The sequence below is a fragment of the Condylura cristata genome, unplaced genomic scaffold (assembly GCF_000260355.1).
Source record: "Condylura cristata isolate star-nosed mole 26May11 unplaced genomic scaffold, ConCri1.0 scaffold00019, whole genome shotgun sequence".
Lineage (NCBI taxonomy): Eukaryota > Metazoa > Chordata > Mammalia > Eulipotyphla > Talpidae > Condylura > Condylura cristata.
Window position 1 is genome coordinate 21,257,130 of NW_004567120.1, and position 8,449 is coordinate 21,265,578.

Below are 8,449 nucleotides of genomic sequence, written 5' to 3' on the forward strand. Positions count from 1 at the left end.
AGAGGCTTCACCAGAGACAGAGTGGGGAGCAGAACAGGCAGATCGACGAAGTACACTGCTGAGGGGGGCAGCAGGCGGGTCAGGAGAGGTCTCCCTCTCCATGTGAGTCTCCTCCAGGGCAGGCAGGGATCGAACTCATGCGGAACAGACTTAAGCTTCTTTGTGCTGTGCTTTAACCCGCTGCACCACCAGGGAGGGCCCTAAAAGAAATATTTTTTAAAAATAAAATTTGATCATAGAAATTTTACTCAGTGGTTGGGGGGGACAATCTGAGACTTATTCAACGATGCTGTTGAAGAATAAAATGTCACTCAAAGTGCATGAGAGGGATGTAAGTTTGGAAAAAGAGACAAGTGTCAACACAGAAAAGTGCAGGCTCTAATGTTATGATTGCACTTCCTTTTGGTGGTACATATCACAGAGCTACTCTTCAGGAAGTTGGCAGTGTAAAGATTATGAGGGAGTAAGACAAGACTGTAGGCAGATCAGCAGCTAAAAGGCTTTTGGAAGAGCTAGACATGAGCTGATAAAGGGTGTAATGAAAGAATCCAGAAAGATTGTGATGTACTTCATTCTACCATCATTTCCTGTGACTACACTTGGCAGTCTCAACATTTGAAACCAGGAGTATAAGAAAGTGGGCAAGTTGAAAATTAGACCTGGGCTAACAGGAAAGGTAGCTGAAAAGGGAGGAATTATGTGGTACTAAGTTCAGATGTATACACTTAAACTTAACTGACTGATCTTCCTTCTCCCTTAAACAGAGAGTCAAATCCACATCTTGAGAATAACCCTTTACCAGTGGTGTCTAGCTGAGAAGTTCCTACTTCCCTTCTAAGTTGAAGTTCAAAACTCTTCTCATGAAAACCTTTCCTTGATGCCCACCAGTTTAACCCCACAGCTAAGTGTACATGACGATAATGGCAGGGTACCACTAATATTATAGCTCTCAAGGAGAAGTTGGGTCCCAATTATCTATATCTGCAGCACCCGACACAGAGCCTTCAATTAAGGCTTGATGGATATGAATAAGTGGGTGAACGTGGTAGACATTCCACGTTGAAATCTTCTAAAGTCATTTGGAAACATGGGACTGAAGTAATCATAGTAAGAGTAGGAGAGCTTTATAACTCACAGGCTGTTGTTACACACCCATCTGACCTGGAGAGTACAGCTGTTGACTTACCTAACTAGGGAGGAGGAAGAATGGTAGTTTCTGTTGGTACAGGTAGGTATGTAAAGTGTGGGTGTTCCAAAGCGCAGCCTGTTTTGGACAGAGGAAGGTGACGAACACACCTTTTTTTTTTTTTTTTTTAGCACTATTGAATTGGTCACACATAGCAGTGCCATATTTTTTTCACTTACAGCAAGATGACGTATTTTTCCATGTTTTGTCTACCCTTTGTTACTCTCTTCTTCATGATATTGGCTTAATGTTTTGCTAAATCTCTGATTTAAGCAATCAGCCGCTCTTTCCCAACTCTAGTTACCTAGCATACTAGTGGCTGGGATAAAGTCTGTGGTGAATATCACTTGCTTTCCTCCTTTAGTTGCCTTTGATTTAAAAAAAAAAAAAAGCAGCAGCATAAAGTTCATAAGCATCTCCGGATTACCCAAGGAGAGTCTCCCAGTGTGTGTGCCTTGCCTCTTGACCCACATGGCACTGAATGACACAGATTAGTAAATAGATTATTCAGTCAGCTGCATTCCTTAGGTGAATGACCTTAGGGGGTGAAAACAGGCGCCCCACCTCTTCTCCATTAAATAACTTTACGAATTTGAGTAATAGTTTCAGGTAGTTGTAGGTACACCTTTCTCAGCAAAGATTTTTGTTCAGGCTTTAAGTATAGTGAAATGAGCCAGTGGAGTGGTTTCATAATTGTGGTATTGTTAGTCAAGCTCTGTAATTAGGGATGACTTCATAGGCATAAGATTCCTCTATGGGTGACGCCCTGAATTCATACGCAGTTGTACACCATATCCTTTTATGAAAAAAATAAACAACCAAGGTTTTGTTTGCTTTTGTATTATTCCCTTATTTGAAAATCTGTTTTCCTGCGTCTCAGATGTTTGGGGAGAGACAGGGTTTGCTTTTTTCCTGCTGCTTTCCCTTTATAGAGGAGGTAGACATGTGAGCCAGGGAGGAGACAGAATTTGGGCCAGATCAAAGTGGTTTGTCGATGAGAGAATCCAGAAAAATGCAGAGACCCTGGGAGGTTTTATTTTTGATTGTATTTCATTTGCTAAATTTAAACGGAGGGAAAATACATTTCTATTTTTTTGGATTATCAGCTCTTTCTCCATGCAATTAAGTTCACTTTTGTGGTAAAACAGGCGAGGGAAAAGGACATATTTCAAAAGTCTGACATTCTTGCAGCTTATCAATCACATATTGTGAAACTGGGGTTAAACTTTTATTCAACAAGTAATATTTACTTTTTTTAACCTATTACTGTTTTATTTTTCATTGTTCATGGGGAAATATGCAAATTAGGAGGAATGTGGTAATATTGATAAGCTGTTAGGCATTTTAAAGAGGTCCTGAAGTATTTAAAATAAACTTTATACATTTTATATCTCCTGTCAGCTCTTCAAGTTGTGTTTAGAAACTGACTTTATGAAGGAGCCAAATTAAGTCATGGGTAAAAGCGACTGACAGGTTTTCTTTAGAACTGAACTGCCCTTCTAAAATTACTTTCATTGAAGTCTTACAATTTTTATACATAAGGATATCTATTCTGTAGTTGATAATTACAGGACAAATGTGGTAATTTTTCTTGTATTCAAACAAGAGTTTTGAAGGGGAGAAAAATAATTTTCCTGAAATACCATCTTAGCCTAAAGACTTAAGAGGCTGGCGGGTGGGAGGGCAAAGGAAATCAGTTATGGAAAGTTACCCAGAAAGGCTTGATGAACAGGAGCATGGAGGTTATGCAGATTTAAATTGCTGTCTTCTCTATTTGATAAGAGTTGAGGGAGACATGAAAATGGCTCTTACTACCCAGCTTTCAGAGCCCCTCCTTTGTCTGCTATTTCCCAAATATGCTAAAGACATGTTTTGGGGTTGCAAATTTTGCTCTCCTACAGATTCTTATTAAAACGTGCGCCTTGTGTTTATGTAACCTCTCTCAATTACCTATGCATTCATGTATTCCCTATCTTCTTTCATGAAGAATTTGAAGTTGCTGTATAACATTTTATACTTTGCAATGTGCTCTCACATGTGCCATCTTTCATTTTTACAAGAACCCTCGGGAAGTAGGTATTATTATCGCTGTGTTCAAATAAGGAAACTGAGGCTCAGAGAGTTTAAATAAATGTGTTTGTCATAGGAATTAACAGAGGGGATGTAGTCCAATTCCACATTCTCGTCCTTCCATTATAACACAGTACCTCCTTGGGGAAGGACTAACAGCTTGGTACTTGGGATTGAATCAAGTGTCTAAGAGGGCAGACAGATATCAGATTTTCAGTTTTGCTTTTTGAGGTCCTGCCTAGGATATTTTAGTTGCTTCAAGAGAAAAAAGACCTAAAAGAAGAAATAGAGCTTCCATAATTTTAATTAGTAAGATTTTAATTTTATAAAATTTTAATTATTTTATTTTCTTAGATTGTGTACTTGTAAGAAACCCAGGGTTCTCCTGCCACTCTAAGATCTGTGAACCATCACATATTCCCTCCCCTGTTTGACCCCCTCCCTCCCCTTCCATTGTTGTCTGCCTCAGGTCTATGGTCAGCTTTCTAGTTTTGTCTTTTTCTTGACCTTTTGTTTGATTTCTCTATATTCTACATATAAGTGAAATCATTCAATGTTTACTTTTTTCCTTCTGACTTATTTCAGCTAGCATAATCCCTTCCATCTCTGTCCATATTGCTCCAAATGGTAAACTCTTCAGTAGAAAATAACTTTATTATGATTAGTGTGTAATAGAGAGAAAAGAGGAAGACTATAGTTAAATTCGTTTACCCATGAAACACCCAAAGTTAAACTATCCCCTTACGGGTAAAGGCCCAGCAAAATAGGATTGGTCCAAACCAAGCCCACAGAGTCATGAAAGCCTGCTACAGGTCTAAGGCACCTTCTGGTGGGACCCATAGAAAATGGGCAGAAGGGGCCAGACAAGTCTGTGAGGAAAGAGCAAGGTGAAGATGTCAGCCTCCTGGTGGACTTCTCAGCTATGTCTCTATCTCTGTCACCTGGATCCTTCCATTACCCCCAAGTCCCTGGTAAAAATCCAGTGCTGAAAAGCGACTGTGGCTTCTTCTGTCCATGTCCCTCTGCTTCACGTGCCTCTTCCTGGTCCTCTTCCTAGTCTCCTTCCTTCTTTTTTCCAATCTTTTCTAGATTCCCCTCACTGCTCAGCTCCACCCTTCCTTAGGTGAGGCAGGGTACCTGGAACCCCTCCCCCCATCTGTGGATATCTCATTGTTACACTAGGAAATAGTGTTTGGGGGGTGTAAGTATGTTCCATTTCCGTATGGGTTTACTCTGGGGTGCCATTGATTGTCTCTGGTGGTTGGAGAACAGTGTGTCCTGGGGCTGCCCCATAACATAATGAATTAACAATCTGAGTTGTAAGTGTAAAAGAAATCAATTTAGACTTTCACGGACACAAAATAGAAAGGAATAAGAAATCAGAAAGGTTGAAGTATCTTTTGGAAATTTTTTATATGTTGCATTGTGTTAACTGAAAATTAAGTCTCAATGATAAATGCAGTTTCTTAATCATCAAAGTAAGGATTTGAACCCAGAAAGTAAGCCAATGGATTTCTCTCTGAGAACTGATCATAAACCCAAATTTCCATAGAGGGTGATAGTGAGTCACTGACTTTAATAATATAATTGTTCTTGACCAGAGGGGCTACTGATTTTAAGTTATCCTGACCTGTCCTGGTACTTGATAAAGGCAACAGAAGATTTCATTTTTTTCTTTTGTTGGCCAATGCAAGGTTGGGCACTGCTTGTTAAATCATTTTCTCTGAAAGACTGGTTTTGCCTTCAGGCAGCAGATTCCTGTTCTCAGGATAGAGCTAAAAGTTATTGCTCTCTTGCCTTGCTAAAGAAAGGGACAAGTCCCATAGAATTCTATATGTGTAAAATTGTATTTATAGAGCATCCCTGATGGTGCAAGGGGTTGAGTCTCAGCACTATGATCACAAGCCTCTGCAGCATGAGTTCCATTCCCAGCCAGCCAGTGACCCACAAGGCTCAATAGACCTGTCCTTTCTCTCACACTGCACTGCTGCTCTCAGCAGTGTATTTCAGTTAATACTCATGTTCTGCTCTTCACTGTGTCTCTGGTGAATCCTTTCACCCCCCCCCCACCTCTGGCCTGTACCCCAGATCTTGTATGCATATATACCTGTAAAACAAAACAAAACAAAAAATTGTACTTGTATACTTTGTATGTAAACCATACCTTAAGTCATTTCTATGAGACTTGAGTATTCCTTTATAGGAAGAAAAAGTGCACTGCCTTCCCGATCTACCTGAGAAAGAATGAATAATCCTTAAATCTCCAGAGCTGCTTCTCCTCAGTGCCTTTTTATTGCAGTCACTGAATCATGTGGTTATCAGGTTATGGTTATTTATGCAGTGGCTTTCCCCATACCATAAATTACTTAAGTTTAGGAACTAAGCACCTAACGGTTATGTAAAATATTGGTAAAATTGTGTGAAGATAGAAGTTTATGTATGTGTGTGTTGGGGGGAGGAGTGTGAAGAAGAATGAGATTTCTTTCATATTCAGCCTGCTGCATGCAGTGGGGAGCCGTAGAGAAGGATTTAGCGAGAGCTCACTGGCCAGCAGGGATGAAGGCAGGATGGAATAGGTTCAGTTTTATTTAGCTTTCTCTTTTGTATAGAAGTTACGTGGTTATATTCAAATAAAATAAATGGCTTTTAGATTACTACTGGTGGTGCACAGGGTTAAAGCATAGCACTACGAGGCTGTCCACAGCCACTGCAGCATGAGTTTGATCCCAGGCCAGGGGGGTGACCCACATGGCATGGAGTCATGCCTCCTGTCTCGCCCCCTGCTCCCCTCAACAGTGTATTTCATTCAATCTGCCTGTTCTGTTCTCCACTGTCTATGGTGAAACCTCTCACACACACCCCACTTGCAACTCTGGCCTGTACCCCAGTTCTTATATGCATAAGTAAATCTTTTTTAAAAAAATAGATTATTACTGATGTAAAAAGTCCCTAAGTTGGAAATGTTACAAGGCAACCCTAAAGGGAGATGGGATGGCCTGGGTGTGAGTGCTCACCTGTGTGCTAGGAAAAAAACTCAAAACAAGACCCAAGGGTAGTCACACATAGAAGCTTAATAAAAGGTTTATTTACAAGGGAAATGAAAAGCGGGAGAGCCCAGGAATAGAGAGATTAATTGGTCAATATGTCCTACATCTTACTGAGGGCATGTGACTCTGTAACAATGTGGTAGCCATAGAAAGGACAGATTCCAGAATCCCTGCCCCACCCAGAGAATGGGGAGCTGAGCTGACAAGGGAAGCGGGAAGCAAACTGGGAGAAAGAAGGAAGGAGATCAAGAAGATTGGAGGTGGCAATGGAGCAAAGAGACATGTGAAGAAGAAACCACGCTTGTTTGGGCTTGTACCAGGGACTTGGGGTCATGGAAGGAGACACTAGAAAGAGAAAGAGATGTGGGGAGGCTGTCAACAGCACATTTTATCTTTTTTTTTTTAAGATTTATTTATTTATGCATAGAAGAGCTGACCCTGCCAGAGTTGCAGGGTTGGGGGTGAGAGGATTCACCAGAGACAGAGTGGGGGGCAGATCAGGCAATCTACTGAATCAGTACACTGCTGAGGGGAGCAGCAGGTGAGACAGGAGATGTCTGCTGCACCACGTGGGTTGCCTCGCTGGCTGGGGATCAAACTCCTGCTGCAGTGGCTGTAGATGGCTTTATAGTGTGGCGACTCAACCCCTTGCACCACCAGGAAGGCCCCAGCGCACTTTATCATAGCTTTTATTTTTATTTTGATCTTTTTCACCTCAGACTTGCCTGAGCACCTCTGCCAATTGCCTTAGACTTGTGGCAAGTTTGCAGGCCTCGGTGGCTCTGCTTTGGGCCAATCATATTTGGCTGGGCACTTACCCACAAGGGGACGATCCACCTTCGTGTTTCATGGAAAATTTGTGCCTATATTCTTTCTCTTCTTTATATGGTACACTAATTATCTCACTATTGCACACTAATTTTATAAAAATTATTTTTCTATTTATAAAAATTATTTTCTATTGAAGGTCTTACATACTAGAGTGTTTTTGTTTTGATGCGGGAGATGGCAAAACCTACTTAAAACAAGCAAGACACAGGTCACAGGGTATCCTCAGTTTTGCCTGCTAACAAAGTTTTTCTCCACACTCATGTGTTTGGTTTTATATGATGCTTGGCTGTTTAACTCCACTGTTATTTCTCAACAACCCCTTCTTCTGGAGGTTAAGTCATTGCAGACTCATGGAATGATGGGAGTTGTAGTCCTGGGCACTACAACTGGAATCTCTTTGGCATGAAGTTGGGAGTGGAGTCTATCAGTGAATGGATTTCATGCAGGATATATGCATTTCTACCAATAGAAAGGAACTTTAGAGATAAAGGAGAGAGGCCTCATGTTTTGGAGTCTCTGGGATGATCTTACTTTCAAACTTTCTGTGCCTTTGTTCTATGTGGTATAATTCAAAGAGATGTGTAATAGGTTTGTACTAACATATGACTACTTAAATTGTGTGCAAAAATTAGAGTAAATCCTATACTGTGTTCTGTAATGAAAAGTATTGAATATCTTATTCATTAATATAGAATTTTTAGACTCATTACATTGTAGTTTAACATGAAAAATCAGCTTTTACTCTTATTATCTAAACTGTATGATTTGAAATTTTTTATATGGAAGGGTGTTAGACTTTATCAGCTTTCCTTCAGTAATGCAAAATGGTTAAGGGCAAAAGTAAAATGTCTGACTTTATGTCTAATTGAGTATTTTTCTCTACCCTATAGATCCTTAGACTACTCTGAAAGGTGTTTTTACCCAACTTATCTTCTGAGAAATTGTCTTAGTGACATTTTAACATCACAGGTAAGAAAAATTTCTCCATAATCAAGTTCTGTTTTGTATTTTTAAAGGCTGTTTTTATTCAGTTCTTAAAAATAGGAGTCATTATAATGACTCATTTGAGAAAACTGAGTTTGAATTTTAGTTCCTTGGTTCTTCTGAGACTAATCTAAGCAGAACAAAATGGGTAACAATGTGTACCTCATAATAAATGAAATTGTGACTGTTCAGGAAAGTAATGAGTCTTAATTTATTTAATCTAGTACTTGGCACATATTGTTGAATGGATGAGTTTATTAAAGTATTTTTTTGTTTTTATTTTTAAAGATTTATTTATTTGCGTATACAGAACTGGGGTACAGGCCAGAGG

General features: G+C 39.9%; 1 protein-coding gene across 2 annotated transcripts in view; it reads left to right on the forward strand.

Moving 5' to 3' along the window:
- PLS3 (plastin 3) overlaps nt 1–8,449 on the forward strand; it is an 82,829-nt gene that overhangs the window by 36,848 nt on the left and 37,532 nt on the right. For both annotated transcript variants that reach the window (XM_012727165.1, XM_012727166.1), the window contains exon 2: nt 8,025–8,103. The gene's annotated coding sequence lies outside the window, so the exon portion shown is untranslated. The remainder of the gene's footprint in view (nt 1–8,024; nt 8,104–8,449) is intronic.